General features: G+C 43.7%; 1 protein-coding gene across 6 annotated transcripts in view; it reads right to left on the bottom strand.

Moving 5' to 3' along the window:
- PHF21A (PHD finger protein 21A) overlaps positions 1 to 25,255 on the bottom strand; it is a 280,009-nt gene that overhangs the window by 228,367 nt on the left and 26,387 nt on the right. The window lies entirely within an intron of this gene.

The raw sequence follows: 25,255 nt of genomic DNA, 5'->3' as shown, positions 1-25,255 counted from the left end.
TTTATATAGAGGCAATATGATATTTCCTATCTTAATGATTCCCAACATTGTTAGCTTTCTTGACAGCCGCTGCACATTGAGTGGATGTTTTCAAAGAACTATCCACAATGATTCCAAGATCTCTTTCTTGCGTGGTAACAGCTAATTAGACCCCACAATTTTATATGTATGGTGGGGATTACGTTTTCCAATGTGCATTACTTTGCATTTATCAACACTGAATTTCATCTGCCATTTTGTTGTCCAGTCACCTAGTTTTGAGAGATCCTTTTATAGCTCTTCGCAGTCTGCCTGGGACTTAACTATCTTGAGTAATTTTGTATCATATGCAAATTTTTTCACCTCATTGCTTACCCCGTTTTCCAGATCATTTATGATTATGTTAAATAGGACTGGGCCAGTACAGACCCCTGGGGGACAACACTATTTACCTTTCTCCATTCTGAAAACTGGCCATTTATTCCTACCATGAGAGAACCTTCTCTCTTTCCCATGACTGCTTACTTTGCTTAAGAGCCTTTGGTGAGGGACCTTGTCAAAGGCTTTCTGAAAATCTAAATGCACTATATCCACTGGATCCCACATTGTGCATGTAGACTTGACAGGTGGGACTGACTAACCCAGTTACACAAATACTGTAAGGCCATTTCATCTACACAGCAGAATAATGGTTAGAAACTAATTACAGTCCTTTTCATGACAAAGCTGAAACATGGTATAACTACACAGCTAGGAAATACCTGTGAACCATGTTGTATGTGGACTCAGTTGTAAACAGAGTAAAAATTAGACTGGCCCTGTAACATGGGTCTCAGAAAAAATGTCTTGTCCATATTAATCAGGAAAATTGTGATAAAAGTATGCCACCAGCAATCCTACTAGTTCTTCCTCTGTGACAGCTCTAAGATCTGTCCATACCCCTTCAACATAGCCATCTCTCATTCATCCTCTCATTATATCCAATTTTGATAACTGCAACATATTCCTCTCTGGTCACCCACACAACTCTGTCAGTCCATATAAAATGCCACTGCTAAACTCATCTTCCTTGACCAGTTTGATGACATTACTGAATCCTTCTATTGACTTCCCATATGATATATTACACCAAGTTTAGACTTCTTGTCACCATGTTAAAAACTCTACCTCTCCCCTATATCATCCCTTCTCAAGCTTTATGTTCCCCACCCCATGCTCCCAAACTTGTCTGCCCATTAGCCAGATTTTCATTCATTCAAATCACCTCTATACCTTCTTTTATCCAGCCCCCATGCATGTTACACCCTCTTCAAGCTCATCTGCAAGTCCCCTACCTTGTTCGTACTTAAGAACATCTTAAAAACACACTTCTACTGCACTTATCGTGAATCTTCTTGTTTCCAGAGAAAGCTAGTAATGACCCATAAATTTATGCAGAGGAAGCCACTACATGTAAGAGTGGAAAATGTTAGGTGGGGATTCCCCTGACCTCTCTGTCTTCACATTATCAGCTACTCACAGCAGCAGCCATCCTTCTTAAATGGAAAGCGTGTATCACAAATAATGATAATTGCATGCTATGAAAATGATTAAGTATGAATTTTAACATGGTTTGCTAGTCAAAAATAAAAACTTACTTGCCCCAGGTATGTAAGATTTCTGCAAGGTTAACAAAAAAAATTAGATTGTAATTTGTAAATCATTCACTATCCCCTTATTACAGAGATCATGTTTCAATAACTCAGAGAGAAGCACTAGTAGTTAAAAAAAATAAAAAATCAGCAACAACAAAGATCAAACCAGTTAACCGCATGACAGCGTGAGGCAGTGGTCTCCAACCTTTTTAAGCACAAGGTCACTTTTTGAATTTAAGTGAAACCCAGGATGTAACTCAAAGAAAGTGTAGAAATAACAGTAATCCCACAAAACCACCCCGCCTCCTGCCCCACCCCTTCCCTGGGGCCAGGGGCAGCTCTAGGTATTTTGCCGCCCCAAGCACGGCAGGCAGGCTGCCTTCGGCAGCTTGCCTGCGGGAGGTCCCCAGTCCCGCGGATTCGGCGACATGCCTGCGGGAGGTCCGCCGAAGCCGCGGGACCAGTGGACCCTCCGCAGGCATGCCGCCGAAGGCAACCTGCCTGCCGCCCTCGCGGCGACCGGCAGAGCGCCCCCCGTGGCTTGCCGCCCCAGGCACGCGCTTGGTGTGCTGGTGCCTGGAACCGCCCCTGCCCGGGGCCACACCATGCCCATTCTATGAGGCCCTGCCCCGCTCACTCCATCCCTCCTCCCCATCACTTGCTCTCCCCCACCCTCACTCACTTTCACCGGGCTGGGACAGGGGGTTGGGGTGCAGGCTCTGGGCTGGGGCCGAGACGTTACAGTGTGGGAGGGGCTCCAGCTTGAGCCTAGGGCAGGGGGTTGGAGTGCAGGAGGGGACTCGGGGGGAGACAGGGTGTAGGCTCTGGGAGGTGGCTGAGGCAGGAGGTTGAGATGCAGTGGGGGTGCAGGCAAGGGCAGTGCCTGGAAACCCCCTCCCTCTCTCCCCCTAAGGAGCTGATCAGACATGCTGGCCACTTCCAGGAGTGACATGGGGACAGGGAAGGCAGGGAGGCTACCTTAGCCCTGCTGTGCCACTGGACTGTTGATCAACTGTGGAGCTTCTGACAATCTCAATGACTGAGACTCAGAATGACTGTCAGAGGCTCCACGATCGACCAGTCAATCGTGATCTACCTATTGGTGACCACTGGTGTAAGGGATCCGCTCTTATTTTTGTGTGGGAATTTGTGCAAATCACTCTTATTAAACACTAGTGAGAGATCCAGCTATAAATCCTAGTGCAATGAAATTAGAGTTAGCCTCAATCAAATGCGTGTGTAGAATTCCTTTCTATTTTCCCCACTGAGGCTGGCAAGTGTTTTCTGTTAACATTATTAAGTGAGCTATGCCACATCAATGGGAAAACACTCAGACCAACAGAATTTCCAAAGCACACAGAATTCAGTCTATAGGCCCAATTCTATCCTTGTCTGTATACACACAGCTTTGACTGCATCAAGAGCACCACACATGCACTGGAGTGCTGACTTTGTCCTTAAGCTTCCAAAGGAGGCCACTGTTAAATACCAATGTTTATTTATCCCAGAAATACTTCTGTTCATCCACACTAAACATTAAAAATTTGAAGCGAATTTTAGAAACAATGGCAAGACATGCAAAAAAAATTCTAGATCAGAAGTCTTCAAAAAAGTAGTAACATTACACAAACTGGCCAAATGCTAAAACCCTAAAGCTGAATCATAGTGCAAAAGAAAAAAAAACCTTCCTATTGTACAGCTACAATTATTCTACAGTCTTGTTTTTAAAATACAAATAGAAAAAGAGAAACTCCTACTGTATGACAGCCAAGAATAATCAAAGAGTACTTCCAGATGAACAGTTTTCAATTTCAGGCATCTGTGGTAGACCAAAATTAAATAAATAAAAATGACCAAACCTTATGGTCAGGGCCAGCCTGAGACCAAATGGCACCCCATGCAAGGAGTTTCTTCGGTTCCCCACCCCCCAATTTGTTAAACCTTTTAATGCCTTTTTTTTTATTGCATTAGTAGTCCATTTCACGACTGATGTATGATTTGCATGCATGATTTATCTCTGTCATACAAGACAATAAGTTTGCACACTAGGGTCTGTAAATTTGTATTTATTCATGCCATACATAAGCAAATACAAAAATTAGTTTCCTCTAAGTTTCTATAAACTTTTTCATTAAGAATAACTGAAATGTACTAACATTGAGAAATTGAACTGTGCGCGAACATTGGGTGGACCAGTATTAAATAGTGTTACAGTAGGTGACAGCCTTATAATGTTAACCCTAGTCCTTTAGTTCAAAAGGTCACTTTTCTTGCCTTTGTCCTCACAAACTGAAACACAGAGTCAGAGAGATCCAAAGACTGGCCAATGGCATTTTTAAGCAATCAAACAGCAAGCAACATCAGTCTCTCATCAGCCATCACTGATCGAAGAAATGTTTTAATGAGCCTAAGCTTTGAAAAGCTGCGCTCACCACTCCTGACTGTGACTAGCAGTGTGAGCAGAATCCTCAAAGCTAGTCACTCATTAGGAAAATTGTCCTTCAGTTCTGCATCATGAATGAATTGGAGAACTTAGAGTGAAGAGTGCTTCCCGTGTTGCAAAATTTGATGGATTTCATCCAATTCAACATAGAGGTCTTTATCACTGACGTCCAAACATTTCCCATGTGTCAACATCCAGTGAAGGTCCGTACAACTGTTCAAGAGTGTTTTCCTGTCTGCCTGCAGCTTACTACGGTCATACAAAAAGAAAGAGAGAGAGAGAGAGAGAAAAGAAAAGAGAAAAGAAAAGAGAAAAGAAAGAGGTCTTTTTATGGTGCTTCATTTGTCCAGACCTTTCTTTGATGGACACTCAAGCAGTGTCAACAAGCAAGCAAAAGAACTCCCTCTTGAATTTTTCTTCCGAGCTTCCCATCACCTCATCTCTGCCCTCAGAACCAAACTGTCTCTTCTTCTGATGAATAGGAGTTTCTTTGAAGACAGGCTCAACTCCTAAGTTTTCTGCCATTTCTTTGGCAGCACGGATGGCATATTGAAATCCGCTGCCTCTGTAGGCCACAATGAAATCAAGGCAGCTTCTCATCAAAATAGTAGCAGTCACAATGTCCACTGACTCAGTTTGTAATGCCTTGCTTACAACATTTACTTGGAACAGGATATCATGCCAAAACACAATTGAGTCCAGAAATTTGAAATCAATGATCCGGTTGGCCAGGCTTCGCGCCTCGTGTTGGATTCTGGCCTTGTCTTCGCTACCAAGGAGATCAATGCTGCTACAATCAATCAGCAGGTGTCGATTTAGTAGGCCTAGTGAAGACCCACTAAATCAATGGCAGAGTGCTCTCTGGTCGACCTCAGTACTCCAGCTCCCCAAGAAGATTAAGTAAGTCGATACGAGAGCGTCTCCTGTCGATGCAGTGCAGTGAAGACACTGGGATAAGCTGACCTAAGCTAAATCAACTCCAGCTATGTTATATGAATTTTTAACTGATCAACGTTGTTGTTTTAATGTGGTCCTTGAATTTAATTTCTCATGCTTATTAATATTAGCATATAAATAAGCTATATGACGTAGCTGAGTAGCATAACTTACGTCAACTTACCCAGCTAGCGAAGATATACCCTCAGTTTCCTCCACTCCTTCCTTCCATACCATGGCAGGAGCTATATGTCCTCCACATTCTCCCCCTCCCATGTGCCAAGGGCCTGTGCCCCCGCCTCCTCCCACCATACCATTGTCCCCTATTCTCCCAAATGCACACATGCCAGGACTCCATGCTCCCTTCATTCTTCCTACATGACATTAGTGGCTTCGTGTGCTCCTTATTTCTTTTCTTTGTGTCTAGGAGATAAGTCATTCAAGGCTATCAATGTTTTTAAATTGTACTAGGAGTAAGGGCAGAGTTGAAATGGGGGTACCGTTATGCTGGACGATGTTAACTGCTGCCATCAACTAGTTCTTTGATCTACAGACAAATCACAGACAAGTGAAACAATGACTTTGCTAACCAGATATAAGGGGCTCTGTGTTCCCCCTAATCCTCCTTTCTGGTTTTCGATTTTTACCAAAAATCAATAGAGTTCTGTCTGCTGATGTCTAGAATGTTCCCTGAAATTTTTGAATTGATTGGATGTGACATTCAAGTTATTGTGTTACAGACATCAAGTTGAGGGTTAGACCTCAGTTCACTCAAACAACTGCTTGTTTTTAGAGCTATACCACAAAATACCCAGGCTGCACAACATGACTAAATTGATATTGTTGTGAGAATCTGAATTTTTAACTGAGCAACATTGTTGTTTTAATGTAGTCCTTGCATTTAATTTCTCATCCTTATTAATATTAGCATATAAATAGCCCCCATTAGGATCTGAAGTTCACACTTTGCTAACAGTAGGGGGAAGGAGAGAGTTCACACTTTTGCTGCTGTTTGGCTGGAAAACATTTTCGGCAAACCCAGATTAAGAGGGCAGCAGCATATCTGTTTACATTGTGCCAAGATACAAGACTGTCAAGGTATGTAACAAACTTTTAGGGCTTGTCTACACTACCGCACAGAGAGTCGAGCTAAGATGCAACTTCAGCTATGTGAATAGTGTAGCTGAAGTCGACGTACTTAGATCTAATTACTGCGGTGTCTTCACTGCAGTAAGTCGACAGCTGACACTCTCCCGTCAACTCTGCTTGCACTCCTCGTTCTCGTGGAGTATCGGAGTTGACAGGAGAGCACTCACAGCAGTTGATTTATCGCGTCTATATTAGACGCGATAAATCAAACCCCGCTGGATCATCGCTGCCCACCGATCCAGCGGTAGTTTAGACAAGCCCTTAGTTTTAGAATTTGAGCAATGTTGTAGAATACAGCAAAAATTGGTGAAAGATCCTAAAGTCACAAGATTTTCTATTATTGTCAACTATGACTTTCTTCTGTCCCTGGGTTTTGGGGAAGGATTTTGCTGTATGCATTTTAATGAGGCATTAACCACCTCTCTCACACAAACTGCTCCTTCAGCAGCTTCAGAACAGCAATCCCTAGCCTATTTGATCACAAAGAACAAGCACTGTCACCACAAAAAGGGGTAGGAACTTGTGTCTAAACAAGTAATTGTCTTCTGACCATTCTCAGAAGTGTTTTCAATTTAACTTAGCTTACTATACAGCCAGTTTTTTCCAACTTGAAAAAGCTATTCTCCTGATTAAGGCCAGACTTCCTCATTTTAAGAAATTCATACAACCGAGTCGATTTTTTTTTAAAAAGGGAAAAATTCAATTTCCTGGGTTTTTTTTTTTAAAACCAGCTCCGTTGACCACTAAGTGTTATGTTTCAAAGCTTAAATAACCACCATTTGAATTACCTTGAAGTCCTCCCTTTTTCTCTGAGTGGGAAAAGAAAGTTAGAAAAGAAAACTACAGGTAAACAAACTAACTGTATCTGCTCTATCAGTTCAGTACTGATGGGTTTCTGCCTTCATACCTTACTGCAGAGGTAGAGATTCCTCTTGTGTTGTTTTGATTTTGGGGCAGTTTGGGTGATGGGGTATTGTTTTGTGTGTGTTTTCCTGTCAGCACCCCTTGCTGGCACACAAGTACTGCACTCATGTTTGATTCTCAAACATTTTGCCACCACTGAAGAGCTAGAGAATAAAATTAGAAAACAAAGAAGAGAATATACAGGGAGACATTTTCTTCCTACACAAAATCAAGTAACCAAATTGAAAGCAGAAAACATTTAATTTCTCCTCATCAATATCCCATCTTACGACAAAGTAAGTTCTCTCCATGCTAAGAGAAGAAATTTCAGGTTCATCAGCCTCTCCACTAAACAGTCCAGAGTGGGTTTTGACAGAACAACATGCACCTATTCTTTGGAGATAAGTTTACAAAAGCTCTTATGTGGCTACCACCTTGGCAATTAGAAGGAAGGGAGAACAGATATAAGGCAGCACTGCCTATCCAAGAAAAGTGTTCACCCTTTGGGAGAAAAGCTTCATTGTCTGATACGTTGACCTAAGGGAAAAACCGTTCCTCCATTACCTGACTGAAAAAAATCTGTGGATTTAGTTCCCATTCTCTTGCATCCAGCTGGTGCCAGCTAACCCAACTGTTCTGGCTGTTACTGGTGCCCTGGATGTATGTGGTTTCCATAGACTGATCCTGTTGCTCCAAGGAACAGTAGGAGCTCTCTGGTTTCATTCTTCAGCACTTTGCTTTATTTTCTTCCTATTAGTCCAGATACATGACTGGTTTTGTTGTTGCTTTCCCCCTAGGGTTGTAAATTCTGGAGGAATTTTTGGAAGCAGGCTAAATATCATGCTCCTTACTGCCTGCAATGGGGTCATGCTTCAGTGTTCACATCACACTTCCTGTCAGTACCTGGCCCAAGCCAGAGAAGCTAAAGATCCAACCAGCAGACTAAATTTGGTGATGAATCCTGGTCACATGCCACCTGAGACACATTACGCATACGCTAAGACAATGACTACTGCCTGCAATTCCAAAAACTGGATGCCATGTTGGGATTTCCAGAGTACACCATGAATCATGAGGGAGCCTCTCTGTGCCCCCATCCAACAGTCTGATCTCCACTGTTAATCAGATCATTGTTCAGATCAGCCAGAGACTAGCTCATAAATGTTGTAGGGATTTCTACCCCAAAAAGGGATAGCTCTTCTTTCATCAGTGTGGCTAATTCCCACTTCTAATAACTCCAATGAAAGAGAAAATTCTGTAAGGAGTGAAGAAGTAACCATTGCCCGTAGCACAATCTCTATACAGATCTTGGTTTTGAGTGCGGTAGGGTGTGTGGGAGGGGAATTTCTTGGTTCCCTCCCCCCCATGAAGAATCTTTAATAGAAACCTCAAAACCTCTCACTTACTAGCACAGAAATCATGTTCTCTAAGGAGATGTGTTTTGCCATACTATCCAGAATTTGACAGGTGAAGACAATAGGAAGGATAGAGGAAGGTAGAATTTGACATACTATGAGGCTCTTGAATTATTTTGAGTCAATCTATCTGATGTGGTACTGGTCTGGAAGGAAGACAAACATTTTTTGTTCAGTAGGGTTGGGTTTCTGGAACTGTCAAAGATTCACTGTCTGCAGGAGAAGCCAGCTGAGAGGCAATCTCACTTATGCCTAGAAAACAGTTTCTGGTGCTGATGGAGTAAGAGAAGCAAAGAAATAGGACTTTCAGAACTGCTGAAAGTTGTAGTGAAAGAATTTTAAGTTCCCCTGTAAACTCAAAGAGAGGACTGGTCAGGCATGATCTTTTTCAGGTCCAAAGAATCCTTAAATCCTTTCTTTAGTGATCCTCCAAAAAGTGTCACTTATTCAATGAGTGCCTAGATAAGGTTCTTCTTGGAGATGGTGTTTATGTCCCAGTCCCAAACCACATGCTTCAGCAAACTATCACAGAGGAGAGATCTGAGTGGGAAAAACCGGTTACTAACCTTCTGTAACTGTTGTTCTTCGAGCTGTATTGCTCATGTGGATTCCAAAGTATGCTTGCCCCAAGTACTGCCTCTGGAAAGTTTTTCCCTCAGCGATATCCGTCAGATAGGCTCCAGTGCCCCCTGGAGTCACACACTAATAGCAGCGATGTGAAGGGGCCTGCCAATCTGCCGACACCTCAGTTCCTTTTTGACAGAGGGGAAGGTGGGGGTGGGGTTTGGAATGGACATGAGCAACATCTCCAAGAACAACAATTACAGAAGGTTAGTAACCGTTTCTTCTTCTTCGAGTGCTTGCTCACATCCATTCCAAAGTAGGTGACTCCCAACCAGTTGTGCAGTTGGAGGGTTCAGAGTTCACTGGCATGCTGACTGTAATACTGCTTGGCTGAAGCCTACATCATGTCTAGCCTGCTAGGTGATGGCATAATGAGACGCAAAAGGTGTGAACTGACAACCACATTATCACTCTACAAATGTCCTGGATAGGAATTTGAACTACGAATGCCACTGAAGATCCTGGAGCCCTTGTCGCATGCACCATCAGGGCAGGAGGAACAGGGACCTTTGCCAGGTTGCAGTACATGCGGATACAGGAAGTGATACATGATGAAATTCTCTGGGCCGAGACTGGAAGGTCTTTCATTCCATCTGCAATAGGTACAAAAAGCTGCGTAGATTTTCAAAAAGATTTAGTCCTTTCTATGTAGATGGCTAATGTACATCTAACATCCAGCGAGTGGAGTATCTGTACCTCCTTGTTAGCATGCGGCTTCGGGTAGAAGATCAGTAGGAGGATATCCTGGTTACTATGGAATTGCAAGACCACCTTTGGAAGGAAGGCCAGATGTGGCCACAACTGAACCCTGTCCTTGAAGAAGACTGTATAAGATGGTTCCCGAAATAAAGGGCTCCGATCTCTGAGACCCTTCTGGCAGAAGCAATGGCCACCAGGAAGGCCACCTTCCAGGATAGATAGGCTAGGGAGCACATTGCCAACAGTTCAAATGGAGGCCCTGATAGCCTTGCCAACACCAAGTTAAAGTCCTAGGGAGGGAGTGGCTGCCGCACCTGGGGATATAACCGCTCCAAGCCTTTGAACAAATGACTACAGAGTTTGAGAAAATAGGTTGAGAATGCCTGATCTAGAATGATAGGTAGTGTTGACTGTGTAGGTGAAACACCTTTCTGTGTGGACCAGACAGAGAATCTTTTCCATTTTGCCAGCTAAATGGCTCTAGTGGATAGTTTTCTGCTCCCTAAAAGCACCTCTAGAGCGAATGGCCCAGGATAGAAGACTATGGAGATCTGTGGTTGGCGGCCCATACCCCGGTTGGGGTGACGGGCATGAATGATGAATGAATGAAAAGCACCTCACAATCAGGCCCAGAGCATGTTAGTTCTGCAGGATTCAGCCATGGAGCTTCCAGGTTGTGAGATGAAGGGACTCGAGGTTCAAATGATGTAGACAGCCATGGCCCTGGGAGATCAGGTCTGGAAACGGAGACAGGCAGATTGGTGTTTTCACCAAGGTCTAGGAGGGCGGTGTACCAGTGTTGACGCAGCCAGGCCTGGGCTATCAGGATAAGATGCGTCCTGTCCCTTTTGACCGACAGCAGGACCTTGTGTATGAGAAGGATGGGAGGGAATGGGTAAAAGATGGTCTGTCCAAGGGAGGAGAAAGGAGTCTCTGAGCGATCCTGGGCTCTGACCCAGGAAGGAGCAGAACTGAAGATACTTCCTGTTCTGCTTCATCACAAACTGATCTGGGGAGTCCCCCACTTCTGGATGTGAAAGGCATTTTCCAGTTGGATGGACCACTCATGGTGGTTGGAGAAGGATCTGCTGAGGCGATCTCCTGGCTCATTTTGTGACCCCAGGAGAGGAGGTTTTGAGGTAGATTGAGTGGGCTATGCAGAATTCCCACAAGCAAAAAGTTTCCTGGCACAGGTGAGAGGAGTGTACTCCACCCGGCCTGTTTATATTTAAAAAAAAAAAAATCAAATCACTATCTTGTCTGTAAGAACTGACATGCACTTGCCCTCCCAGATAAGGCTGGAACACTTGGCAAGCTAGGCAAACTGCTCTGAGCTCTCTGACATTGATGTCTAGCAAGAGCTCTTCCGGAGACCAGAGGTCCTGAGTTCTGAGGGTCCACAAGTGAGCTCCCTGTCCCATCCCATGTCTGTGATGAGAGACATTGACAATTGGGGTCTGAAGAATGGGACTCTCGCACATACTGCCCGCAGGTCCAACCACCAAACAAGGGTGTGGCAAATCACCAAAGAGGGAAACGTGAAGACCACTTGCAAGTGATGTTGGCCAGCACGTATACCGACACCAGCCAAGCCTGAAGAGGTCTGAGCTGCAGTCTCACGTAGATGCATGATGCACATGTCCCAGAAGCTTTAGGCAGTTTCTTGCCATGGAGATGGAGTGATTTTTGAGGCTCTGAGCACTCCAAATGCTCATAACTGGGTTTCTGGGAGAAAGGCTCTGGGCTGAACCGTGTCAAGGATTGCCCTGATAAATTCTAGCCTTTGAACCAGGGAGAGAGTAGTCTTCTGCATATTTATCAATAGTCCTGGAAAGCTGATTGTATTAACTTTACATATGACTCCACACCTGGATCTTGGCCCGACCTCTGATCAGCCAGTCATCGAGGTAAGGGTAGCTCTGAACCCCATGTCTCCTCAGGAAGACTGCGACAACTGCAATGCATTTTGTGAACACCCAAGGGGCCGCTGACAGGCCGAATGGGAATACAGCAAATTGGTAGTGCACGTGGCTCATGATGAATCTGAGGAACCTTCCGTTTCCCTGAAAGATTGAAATGTGAAAATAAGCATCCTTCAAATCCAGGGTGGCGTACCAGTCCCCTGGATCCGGGGAAGGGATGATGGAGGCCGAGACCACAGGAACTTCAGCATCTTCATGAATCTGTTGAAATTTCGCAGGTCCAGAATCGGTGAGAGACCATTGTTGACTTTTGTGATTAGGAAATGATGGAAATAGAACCCCTAGCCCCTTAACTCTGGTGGAACCTCCTCCACTGCTCCCGTCTTCAGGAGCGACTGCATCTCTTGGGCTAGAAGTTGCTCATGAGAAGGATCCCTGAAGACGGATGAAGAGGGGGAGTGGGAAGGAGGGGAACAACTGAACTGAAGGGTGTACCCCAGTGCTATCGTGCATAGCACCCCGGTAATGCAGGCCCATTCCTGATAAAAGTGGAATTACTGGTCCACAAAAAATGGGGAAAATTGGATCCACACATTGTCCTGGTATGTCATCTTTGAGTGTCCCCTCAAGAGGCCTGCTTAGACCCTGTCAATGGTCTGGGGGGGCAGGCATGGAAGCAGACAAGGACTGGGATGTAGGTCTCCTCTTGTATCATCTGCTCCTTCTCTCACTATAGCAAGACTGTGGCAGATAGAAGCGAGCAGCCGGTTGGGGCTTATAGTGCTTCACAGAAGAAGCCGGTGTATGTAGCCCTAGGGACTTCAGGATGGCTCTTGAGTCCTTCAGGCTGTGCAGTTCACATCTGTTTGCTCCGAGAAGAGCCCTCAAAGGGGAGGTCCAGTAAGGTCTGCTGCACCTCATAGGATAAGCCTCAGAACTGAAGCTAAGAACTTCTCCTCAGAACCACAGCCGAAGACACGGATTGGGCTGCAGAGTATGCAGAGACCAAGGCTGCCTGTAGGGACGCCCTTGCCACCAATTTTCCCTCCTCGACTAGGGCTGAGAATTCACTTCTGGACTTCTGGCACAATAGTTCTCTGAATTTTCCATTGAGTTCCAAGAATTAAAATCATAACCGCTCAAGAGCGCTTGCTGGTTTGTGATCCTGAGCTGGAGGTTGCCAGTTGAATAGACTGGTCTAATTTTTGGGCATCTCTGGCTTTGGGAGTTGGACCTTGCAGCTCTTGCTTGTTGGCCTCTTATACCACCAGTGAATCCAGTACTGGATGGATGTAGAGGAATTCAAATCCCTTGGCTAGAACAAAGTACTTTTTCCTCCATCCTTTTTGACATTGGTTACAGGAACACTGGGGTCTGCCATAAGGTCTTGATGGGGGTCCAAAATGACCTCATTCAAGGACAAAGCCACTCCTGATGGGACTGATACCACAAGAATATCCACCAGGGCATGGGAGGACTCTAATCTCCTCTACCTGGATCCCCAGGTTTTGAACTACCCTTTGGAGATGCTCCTGATGCGCCCTATAATCATCCTGAGAAGGTGCTATACTTGTTCCAGCCACCGCCTCATCAGGAGAGGCATGGGGCCCTGTTCCAGCTCCCCTTTAGCACCAGATGGGTCTTACACTTCCAGGTCTTGAAATTCAGCACTGGGCTCAGTATTGGAACCTGGACCCTGTTACAGGGATGGTGGTAGGGGAGCTCTAGACTTCAACACAATGGAACAGGACTCCCTGGACTGTGATCCCTGGATTGGTGAAAACGCCCAGGGGTTCCAAAACAACCACTGTAGTGGCATCTACCACCGCCCTGGTGGCCAGGCTGCCGGTGGAATGACCTGGTCCATGTCAGCCATTGGGTAACACCAGCTGGAGCAGTGTCAGCTCCTGCAAGAAGTGTACAATTCCATGGAATCACTTCCTGGTGAGCAGGGTGGAGCGGTGCCTGGAGGGAGGGAGACAGGTTTTTCCCTTTTGATGGTACCTGGAGCCTTGGTGCCATGGGAACTCTTGCCTCTGGTGCTGCCGCTGACAGCTCCTGAATGGCAGGGAATGGCAGTACCAGGAGCAATAACTCCCTCACTGCCTCAAACGCCTCTGGTATGGATGGTAATGCCAGGGTAGTTGAGCTCCAATGGCTCTCTCTTGGTGGCGAGTCCAAAGGCTCAACAAAGCCCTTTCCAGGGCCGGAGTCAACGGTACCAGGAGAATAGCTGGCATCTCCGAGTGGCCTGGCATGGGTTGCATCTCTGTGTCTGACAGACCTCAGGGTTGGGATCACCCCCAGTCCATTTTCTTCTGCTTCTTTCTTGGCATGGGCAATGTAGAGTGATGCTGAGAAACTCTTGCAGGAGTGGTCTTTGGCACTGGGGACTACTGTCAGTGCTAGGAGTCCCAAGAAGCAGAAGAAACGTTCTGTCTCAGCACTGGAGAAGCAGAACAGTGCAGCATCTAAAGAGAAGCCAGGGCACTTCTTATTGAGGCCGAAGTACTTGGTGCAAGACGGCATGGCTCGGCTCCGAGGGAGGACGAACTGCTGCCTCCATGAGAAGGAACTTAAACATGGTGTCCCCGTCTTTCTTAGTGCAGAGTCCAAACCCTTTACAGATTCTGCAGCACTCCTGCATGTGGGCTTTCCCCAGATACTTGAGAAAGCTGGAATGGGGCACTATGAACACAGCTTAAACCCCAGGGACTGAGGTAAGCCCCAATAGGGCTAATCTTGCTAAGTGGGGTCCGGTAATCTAATTTGCTAACTAAATAACTGAAACTTACCCACTACAAAAAAACTAACTAAGTACAAGTAAGAGAACTAAGTCCACTGAGAGAGGTACTAAGAAACGCAAGGATGAGCTGAAGTTCCAGCGACCGTCACAGGCGGTAAGAAGGAGGTGAAGGGGCGGAGGAGGGGTGGCAGGCCCCTTTATACTGGCACTATGAGTGTGCAACTCCAGGGGGCACCGGAGCCAACCCAACGGATACCACTAAGGGAAAAAACTTTCCGGCGGTGGTGCTTGGGATGAGCACACCCCTACTTTGGAATGGACATGAGGAAGCACTCAAAGAAGAGCTAGAAGTGTTTTAAGATCCATCACACAGAAAAGCTGGGCCAATCTGGTAATCTTACCTACTTGAAATTGGTAGTTCTTGGTAGCCTAGCTGATAAACGTAATCCTTTCTAGAATGTATTCTGAGTCCACAGTCTTTTCCAGTAATTTTGGTATAGAGAGTGTCTTGGAGGGAGCTGGGTTGCTTGGTGTATTATTTTTAAGGAGAAATTAATATGATCTACCAGCTAATCTACTTTGCATTGGAGGAAAAGGTATTCTAAATCATTGTACTAAAGTACAGTTCTCTCTCTTCCACTAAAGGATGGTGGGGCAGATGTGGGACTCCAAGCAGTAGTACACTTTGAACTTTCAGTGCCACACAAGGGGAAAAGTGGCAGGATCTGAGTTTCCTGTGAAATTACAAGGCAGGATGGAATTCAGAGCTTTCCCTGGACTGAGAGAGTCTATTCAGTCTCTGGGTGGGAAGATGGAAAACACACAAACAACCCCTAAAATGATCACAAAGAATAATAAAACAAGAAATGAATGGGCACTGACGCTAGACCCCACCCTCCAAGGCAGAAAAAACTTGCAACTACAGCAGTCCAGTGAAGGGTCCCACACTTCAGGAATTTTTTCCCCCTTAAACTGAGCAAAGTCCTTCCTCCTGGATGACATCTCACTAGGTTGTTGAAGCTAGGTAGCTAGAGAGGCAGGAAAGCCCTAAAAAGCGAGATTCTGTCTCTGAAAAAAGCTCAAAGTGCTCCAGTAATCTTACTAGCACAGCTGCTGTGAGTAGGGCAGAGACTGCAGGTGCTGAGGTCAGGAGTGGGGAGGCCCCTTTGATTCTAGGGCTAGGCCTGCTACAACTACTGCTAGGAAGTGCTATGGCTGAGGGAAACCCCAGCCTTCCCTAAACCCTTTGTTAAAGACCATCTCCCTACCAGAACCGTTGGTAGGCTAAAAGAAGCAAGAAGAAAAACATACAATATCCTGCCTCTAAAACAGAGGGGCACTCAAGAAGAGTTCTGACCTACCTTCCAGTGCAGAGGCAGAAGCTGATGAGAGTGCAGTATCTAAATGTGCCAGCAGGGGGAGCCAGCAACCAAGTGAAATTACAAGATCTCTAAGTTCCAAAGCCTGGGACAAAAGCAGAAAACCCAGCAGCAGTGGAAGCATAAAAGATACCCACCCAGGAGAAAGTATGTTCGTCACATATTCATAACTGAAAGTGACTAAAGCGATGTGCTCACTTTTCCAGAAAATTCAGCTTTGGGCACAAACTACAATACATAAGTATCTCAGAAAATTACAAGCAAGTGAAAAAGATTAAATAGTGAAAACTTTTGAGGCCCTAACTTCAGCAGGCACTAACTATGAATAGATTCAAGTTTTTCTTAAACTCCAACTAACATTTTGAGGCAGAGTAATTAAAATGTACTGTAGAATTATCAGAAATCAATTATTTCTTTAAAAAGAAAACATCTGATTTTAAATCAGATATTTTTAATTAAATACATTTTTGTTTTTAAACATAAGCCTACTTAAAATTAAGTTTGAAATTATGACAACCCATGTTAAAAGCCTAAAACTTATTATCTATTAAAATCATTTAAATTAAATTAAAAATAATATGAAGCTGTACCTGTTTGTTGCCAAGTTTTAAAGTCAAACCACAGAACTGATGGAAGTCACTGACTAAGCACCTGGAAGGAGAGGTTACTTACCTGTAACTGGAGGTTCTTCGAGATGTGTGGTCCCTGTGTGTATTCCACTGAGGGGTTATACACATCCCATACGTGTGTAGCCTCTCAGTGGAATGAATACAATAGGGACCAACACTCAACGAAGAATCAGAGAGTTTGTTGAATTTTGCTAAGCCAGCTTGTGATAGCAGTAGCCCCTTCTGCAGGTGGAAAGAATATTTTCTTCATTCCAGTTTATTCAACTAGATCAGTTCAGTGACTAATTCATCCAAAGTTAAGAAACCAACTGGGTTGCTTTCTTCTTCTTCTAATCTATGGATAAAAACTAGAGGATGAAATTTACCAGTTCTGAGTCTTGAAGAACATGGTGACCAGAAACAGTAAGTTCAATTCACTAACTACAGATAGGAATGGCCATGATAGCCTCATCCGGGGAGGAGGAGGAGGATGGGGATGCAGTACTCTGTGTCCCCACCAGTGCCGCAGGTCTCACCACTTGGTCCCCTTCTGAGTGTGGGACTGGGGATGAGCGCTCCAAACTCTTTTTTGGGCGGCTGAGAGAGGGAAGCTGACGGTCTTTCTGAGGCTCCGGCCACCGAGCAAGCCACCATCAGGGGCTGTGTCAGGACCCACAGGGCCCATTGGTACCATTGCGCTGGCCAGGGAGCCCGGTGCCACTGCACCTGCTGTGGCACCGGCAGAGCGCGCTGTCCAGTCTGACTTGCTTGGCCTATGACTGATGACTCTGAAGGGAGGCCGGGCTGGCATACGATCAACCACTATCCTGGGACTGGGACGAGTGGCAGCGTTGGGAGCGGTGCCGAATGCGAGACCATCATCCCAGTGTGGAGAAGCGGGAGTACCGTCTATAGCGGCTGCTCCACGAATGGCTCCGACGGGCAGATCCAAGACGTCGGGGTGCCGGCAATCAATGCCCAGGGCTGCGGGAGCAGTGCTACGGCGGGGACCTCAAGCAGGATGAAGAGCAGGAACGGCGTCAATGTCCATACCGTGAGGGGCTATAGTAGCTTCCCGGAGAGAACAACCTCTGGTGCCATCTGTCCCGGTCTTGGCAGGGCACGCTCTCTTCACGGTGCCTGGAACCTCTGCTGGTAGGTACCCAGCCAGACAGCCTGGTGGGGGTCGACGGGGACCTGCACGCACTGCGCACAGGGCGGTCACTGAGCAGGGAACAGCATCAGGAACCTTCCCTCGACCGTGAACAGTACCATCCAGGCGGTGACTGCGGGAGTCCAAGCAGTAGCTTGCCTCTGGAGCAGGGAGACAATGACAGCAGTGCTACCGGTAGAGACATAATGTCTCAAGCCACCTGCAGGGCCTCCGGAGTGGAGGGCACCCGAATGTGGTCACTGGTGTCTGGGAAGGTCAGCTCGGAGTGGGCCGGGCTACTCTGCTCAACTTGAGTCGGAGGCCGCAAGGCCGATGGGGACCAAGAGCTGCCCAACGCGGGTTTAGTCTCTCTCCCAGTCTTGCTCCGGTGCCTTGGTGGAGAAGATCTCTTCTTCCCCTCTTCCCCTGTCCCGTGGATGGGGAGCCGTGCCGACTGGTGGAGGGCACTGTTGGGTCGCCATGCACTGATGCCGCAATGCTCAGTGCTGACTTGGAGCGGTGTAGCGGTGTCAGGGCCGACTCCATCAAAATGGCTCAGGGCCAAATGTCCTGCTCCTTCTTGGTCCAAGGTTTGAAGGATCTGCAAATCTTGCAGCGGTCACTGAGATGGGTTTCCCCCAGATAGCATAAACCGTTTGCAAGTGTCGCACGACTTAAAACCCGGGGCATGCCCTGACCCGAGCGCACTTAACTAATTCTGAAACTACTTAAAAAAAAACAAAAACCACACACCAAAAAGAAAACCAAACCTACAGGCACTACTAACTATGAACTAACAGAGTCCAAGGAGGGAAGGCTACAGCAGAGCAATTCCAAAGCACCTTCACTGGCAGCAAGAAGGAACTGAAGGTCGGGGGAGCGCGCAGCACCCCTTGTACCATGCCATGGCGACGCCACTCCACGGGTCGCTGGGGCACTTCCCTATGAGAACTGCTAAAGGGAAAACTTCTGGCACCAATGCACGTGGCAAGCACGCACACCTATTGTGGAATGCACATGAGCAACCACTCTAAGAAGAAATGTCTTTCACCTTTTTTCTGAAATAAAAGTGGTAAAAAATCTATTCATCTGAATAAGTGTATGTTCGGAAATTTAACTCCTTAAATAAACGTGTAGAGAAACAGATTACTGTCCTAGTTAGCAAAAAGAATCAAATCTAGTGTAAGGTCTGAATTTAGTTGCAAACAGATACATTTTAATGGTTACCAATCAATAAGAGTCAACTTTTCCTTAGGAAAATAACTGAAAAGTACAAATGCAAAACATGATTGAAATAACTGATTTTAATCAGGGTTTCCGGCTTACCGATGTAAGTTATGATTAAAATCAATTATTTAAAATCACTCCACTCTGGGAAGTATTATGAAAATTAAATTCAAAACAAGAAAATGAACTTTTAAATGATGTCCAACATAGTTACCTGAAGTTAAAATAATAAACTTTGTTTATTGTAAATGTTGGTCTTTTACAACCAAAAACATTTTTCATTACAGGAGACTTCCACTAACCTTATAGAAAATCCCAAGAGCCTAGATTTTCCCTAAGTCTCTTTATCATAGTGGTAGGTGGTCCCATTAGGCACCTTATTTTACTTCCACCTTATAAATAATATTAACTGTACACCATTTCCATAGAAAAAGCGCAATGAAAACCATTTCATGGAATACTGCTTAAAGGAATAAATCTGTGTTTAAAATGTATTTTCTGCTTCAAATGAAACGGACAGTGTTACAGAAGGCATTCTTAAATTAATAAATAATTTTAAAAACAAAACAAAAAAAACCTATCTTTGCACTAAATAGTAAAAACAGACCCGCTAAAACAAACTTTTTTATGCATTAAGGGCAAAAAGTCATGTGACTGGCCAAATCTTGAAATCTCTCCATATGAGATTCCCAGTGAGGTCAATGGCAGTTCCACGCTTTGCAGGATCAGATCCAAATGCAATAAGGAATAGATTTTCAGTGAGCCATAGATGAAGGTTAGCTGTACAATTTCTGCAGACATTTTCCTATGCAAATAGGACAAAAAAATTACACCCCTAAGGGTGTATTAAATAAACACAAACAAGTTCAGATCACTGGTGACTATATAATGCAAGGGATCTCATAGTAGGTGATCTTAGGGAGCTGATTATTTAATGTTTTTAAAGTGATTTCAACATGAAAAGTATTTTTTGTTTGTATTTTCTCATTGTGTTCATGAAACATTATCTGAATGAGTTAGCCATGCAAAGGGAAGTATATTAAACCCCTAAATATACTAAAATTACGTTCTCTATTGGGTCTCAGTAAATTCAAGTTCTACCTCAACTGATTTCTTTGCTTTCATTAAACCAGGCTGTCTCCCTTTAAAGTTGTCCTACAAAGCAGGGGAAGAGTGAGGGAGAAATGGGTTTGGGCCCCCTACCTAGGGCTGGTTGTATGGGCAGGTGACCAGGGTGATTGCTCTAGGTACCAATTTCCAGGGGACACCAGACTGCTGTGCCATTCAGCTTTTTTTTTTTTTTTTTTTGGGGCAGGGAAACCAAAAACATTTTCCACCCTAGCCGGCAGAACAGCTTGGACCACTCCTGCTGCAGGCCCCTTTATGATGTATAAAGAAGATTTGAATAGTTCCTTGCTTGTGGGTTTGGTTTTGTTTTGTTTTAAATCTTGGAATAATCAGGAATGTCTGTCTGTCTTTGTTTTGTTGGTTAGGCTGGGGGATGGGGGGGTTGTTTAGTTGTTTTTTGATAACTCAGACATGTGCACTGGGGGCTCTTTCAGACTTCAAATGAAGTGCACGGACTGTTGAATCATTGAAGAAAGCTTTTCTTCCAACTATCTGTCAGGCATTTGAGTTTAAAAACAAACCAAAAAAAAAAAAACCCGAAGTTTTCAACAGTCAGAATAAAAATCACTTCCTCTCTTATTTAACCATGTTACTTTTGCTTAGTATTTGTGATATTATAAGCATACCAATTCTATCTCTGCTTCCTGGAAGACACTGTAAGCAACTAGAGATGACATGTATTTCTAATGTTTAAAAAAAAGCAAGCAGAAAAGCCATCTCACACCTTCTTTATACGTCAAAGCAGCAAAAATAGCACAAACCATTTTGCAGGTCACCTTTAAAGTTAACATGCTGTAACAGAAACTTGGGCCAGTTCCTTGACTGGCATAAACTGGCATAGCTCCACTGAACCACTACAGCTACAATGATTTATACCTGCTGAGGATCTTGCCCCTCGCATTTTATTTCTTTATTTTAGCAGGTGCATTGAAAATTAAACTGTGTAATGAACAGACAGCATTTGATTATATGAACTGAGGATTCAAGTAAGCAGCTGAATCTTATGTTTGTTTTGCTTACTGCTATAAGTATTTCCAAGTTAAAAATAATACAAGAGTTTAATTTACCTTTGTTAGGATAATTTTCAAAAAGGAAAAACAGGATATTAGATGGCTAAAAGGATGGGAAATAGGATATACAGCCCTTCACCTTTAAAATGCTGGTTCTTATTTGATCCAGATGTATCTAACTGATCTACATAGGTCATTGTCACCTACAATTCAGTAGCCTTCATGACATGATTTCCTACTTGAAGTGTTCACGTGACAAAGAAAACACGAACAATAAGCAACGTCTCCTTGCTTTTAAAATTTCAAAATAGGCCAAGATCTGAACGTGCATGAAGAATGAACTCCCTTGTCACCTCCTAGAAGTGAGCCCTAAAGGGGGAGAGAGAAAAAAAAAAAAGGGATAGAGGCAGTTTGGTTTCACACACAATTTTTTATTTTTATAAAAGCCTACACATATTTAAAAGAAAATAAGCTTTCATTGATACTGTTGGCTCTTGGGTTCTATGAAGCCAATAAAAGGAGATTAGAACCAGTGTTGCTCCTCCACTGCCATCATAGAGTTGCCACATTTTCTATACTCTAATTAATGCAACATCTGTTCTGAATACTGTCTGCTAACATTTACTAAGGGATATTTTCATTCCACATTTGTATCTGGCTTGCTTTTTAGTTGAACATTTATTTTATTTCACTGGCCATTATTTCTTTATGCTAGGTTGTCAATTTGGCATTCCTAATCTCCTCTGAGCACAAAGGCCCACTCAAAACAAGATCACCTTTGTCCAACAACAATTAAAATATGCTGTGCATATAGCTTATACAAAGGAAATAAACACCACAACAAAGGTGTTCTTGGATTTTTAGTTTTATGGACTGATGAATTATTATAGAACACTTAGAGGCATCAATGCTTTGTATAACACCACATTCTGGATTTTTTTTTTTTTACTTTTATGTACATTTAAATGAATAAAACGAGGTAAAAATAGTTTCAAACTTTGAGCAAAAATAGGGTAATTAAATTTAATTCTCCCTCTCCCAAAAATAATTTAAAAAGCATGGGTGAGAATGGGTTTTATTATAGTCTCAGAACTGCTGCAGTGAAGACAAATTCAACCACTTGCATTTAGCATGCATGCTGCACACACTCCATGTACGTCACTGAGAGAACATACTTGCTGAGCTATCTGCATTCCTAAGGCCTCCAACATAACTGCCACTAGGCCTGAGTGAGTCAAGCAGGCTCTTTGCATTTGACCCTGTTCCAGATAACCTGTATGCCATCCATGCTAATAATTTCCCTTTAAATTTAGGGCTACCAGGGCATCAGCTTTTTGTCTGCTTTTTTTAAGCCCTTCAGTCTCTTAATTTAAAAAGAAATTTAAAAAAAAATCCTCAATTTATTGCACAACACTGCCTTATTTTTTTCTTTGATCTGTTTTCCTTCTCTTATAGCAGCTTTCCTCCAGCTAGTATACCACCAATGGCTGCCTTTTTTGCTTGTTAAATACAATCAGACTTACTCTGATAGATTGTGTTATTGCTTTCATGGCAGCCCTGAGAGGCTAAGGGGGCAGCGCTATTACAACTGCTTCCTGTTGTACCCTGTGAGCAAGTGATTATCCCCCACTTGCTTTAAGATACATTCTACAAGTATGGTGCAGGGTCAAAAATCATCCCCCTTCCTGAGGTTTGATTTTATTAACAAACTATCAATAAGGCAAAGCCCTAAAATGGACTGCTCATAGAGTTTCTAATTTAAGTGATGACCGCAGCACCTCAAGTCCTCTCTTCATCAGACCTAGGATCTCTCTTTCAGAGTAGCACAGTTCTGAAGCATGCCTCCTCCCTTTTTATTCTCTCCAACTAGAAGGCTATCCGACATGGCTTAATATTGTTGGTCTGACCTGCAACATCTGCTAACTTCAGCTCTTGTCTTCAGGACAAACAAAAGACCCATTGTAGTCTAGTAGGCATTTTGTCCACCCAGTCACAGGTCTTATTCCTGTGTTCACCCAGGAATGAAGCAAAGAGGTTGAGTGCCAATACACATTTTCTAATAGCTCTGCTCTGAATGGAATGCTGGGTACAGTGCAAGCTGTAACAGTGAGTCTCAAGAGACTGCCCAGTGGCTTTGTGTCAGCATACAGAATGGAAAGCTAAGTACTAGGAGAAGCCTTAGAATTTCATGGAGGATAGGTCTATTGATGGATATTATTAGCCAAGATGGTCAAGGATGCAAGCCCATGCTCTAGGTGTGCCTAAGCCTCTGACTGCCAGATGCTGGTTCCAGATGATAGGGAATGAATCACTTGATGATTGCTCTGGTCTTTCCCTTTGAAACATCTGGCATTGGCCACTGTCAGAAGACACAATACTGGACTAGATGGATCATTAGCCTGACTCAGTATAATCATTCCTACATTCACATCTCTAGGCCAAAGGAAACTAGATACATTCTGGAGATCAAAGGAGCTGCTGTTTTCACACACATATACACACACACTTTCAGGTTTATATTTTTTTTAACGTGAATAAAAATCCAAAAAAATCTAGACAAACTTTGAGCTAAGTAGGGAGATGAAACTGAGCACCTCCCCTCCAAAAAACAGTGTGAGCAAGAATGGGTTTTATTACCTCCTCCGAATTGTTACACAGGAGATATCAAATACAATCACCTGTTTCTTGTATGTATACAAAGATAACAACCTTCCCTTAGTGATTCTGCTAAAGAAGGGTGACCTTAATGATTTCCCAGAGAATGCATCGAATCAGCACACAACTTGATCTCCCCAGCCACCACCATCCACTTTTACTGCTAATATTGAACATTTGAACTGTGATAGCATCTACAGGCTCCAATCAGAATAGAAGCCTCATCGTGCTGGATACTGTACAAAGCAGGTTAAAAGACAGAAGCCACAAAGAGCTCACAATCTAAGACAAATGACAACTGAAGCATGGAGAAAAGGGAATACAGTCGACTATATAAAATCTTGTATATAAATTGGGAAGTCCTGCCATCTATTATTATGGAGAGCTGGTTTTCCCCCTTTGAACTCCTGCCACATCTTCCTCATTAAATATGGTCCTTTTCTTGAATTTACATTTGCTAAAGACTTGAGCAGCTGCTTCCCTCTTCACTTTTTGAAAACAGGTGTTTTCTAGAGATCAGAATTCCAAGGCCTATCCCAATCCCTGGCCTTCCAAGATCTGCCTGCACTAGCTAAGAAAGAAATTAAGGGGAAGGAGGAAGAGACCATTCCTCTACCTGACAGCAGCCCTTCCTGGCTCAAGAGATGTATGCATTCTTGCACTAGCAAGAGTGACTCAAGTGAAATCTACAGATGTGATTGCCTTAGATATATGTAGTTCTAAAACAAAAAGGGAGTTAATGGCACTAAAAGTGACTTCTGAGGATAGCCATCCTTATCACCATTTTTAAAAGAGACAATATCATGGTTAGCAGCCCCCAAAATTAACTTATAATTAAGATGTGAAATTTTCAGTATCACATGAGATTTGAGAAAAAAATCAGAAAGGGATTAAACAATTCAAATCTCAGCTGGGCTACTCAAACAAAACAGCAGGTGTTGATTTTGTGGTGGGTGGCACTAGCATATATGCATATTATGCCAATCCTTCACTCTCCTACAAGTTCCAGTCTTATGGACAGGCAAGGTATTGAAACGTATCCATTCCTAACAGGGAGGGAACATAGATAGAAGGATCTAGGAGTCAAGAGTCCTGGATATCACCAGTTTGTGATTAACTCACTGTATAAAGTTGGGCGAAAAAAATCACTTAAGTACCTCATTTTCTCCAACTATAAAATGGAGATAATGGTGCTTCCTTAAATTTACAGGGGTTCTGCATGGATGAATTCTATTAATTTTTGCAAAGTTCTTTACGATGTTTGAATAAAAATATTTCATTAACCCTTGAAACAGTCTGTCTAGGTCAGGACAGAAAGCTCCAAGAGGATTTAAAAACAAACAAACAAAAAAAAAAACCAACCAACCAACTTTGGCTTATCAGACACTAAAGATAAAATAAAAAGTAACTTCAGACTGCCACTCAATAGTGTCTGAAATATCAGTCCTACCCTAGCAAAGTCAGAATGAAAGTTCTAATACAAACCCTTTGTATACGAGCAATTTTTATAAATTGAAAACTTTTGGCAGTTAACTGGTTCCTACTGCAGTTACGCAGTATACTAGAAACTGTTCAAATTCCACAAAAGATTAGTATTAATTTATAGGAAAAAAATATTCACAACTTGCCAAACATTAAAAATATG

The sequence above is a fragment of the Mauremys reevesii genome, linkage group 4 (genome assembly GCF_016161935.1).
Source record: "Mauremys reevesii isolate NIE-2019 linkage group 4, ASM1616193v1, whole genome shotgun sequence".
Taxonomy (NCBI): Eukaryota; Metazoa; Chordata; order Testudines; family Geoemydidae; genus Mauremys; species Mauremys reevesii.
The sequence above is the reverse complement of the archived record's forward strand: the minus strand, read 5'-3'. Positions and strand labels throughout refer to the sequence as shown.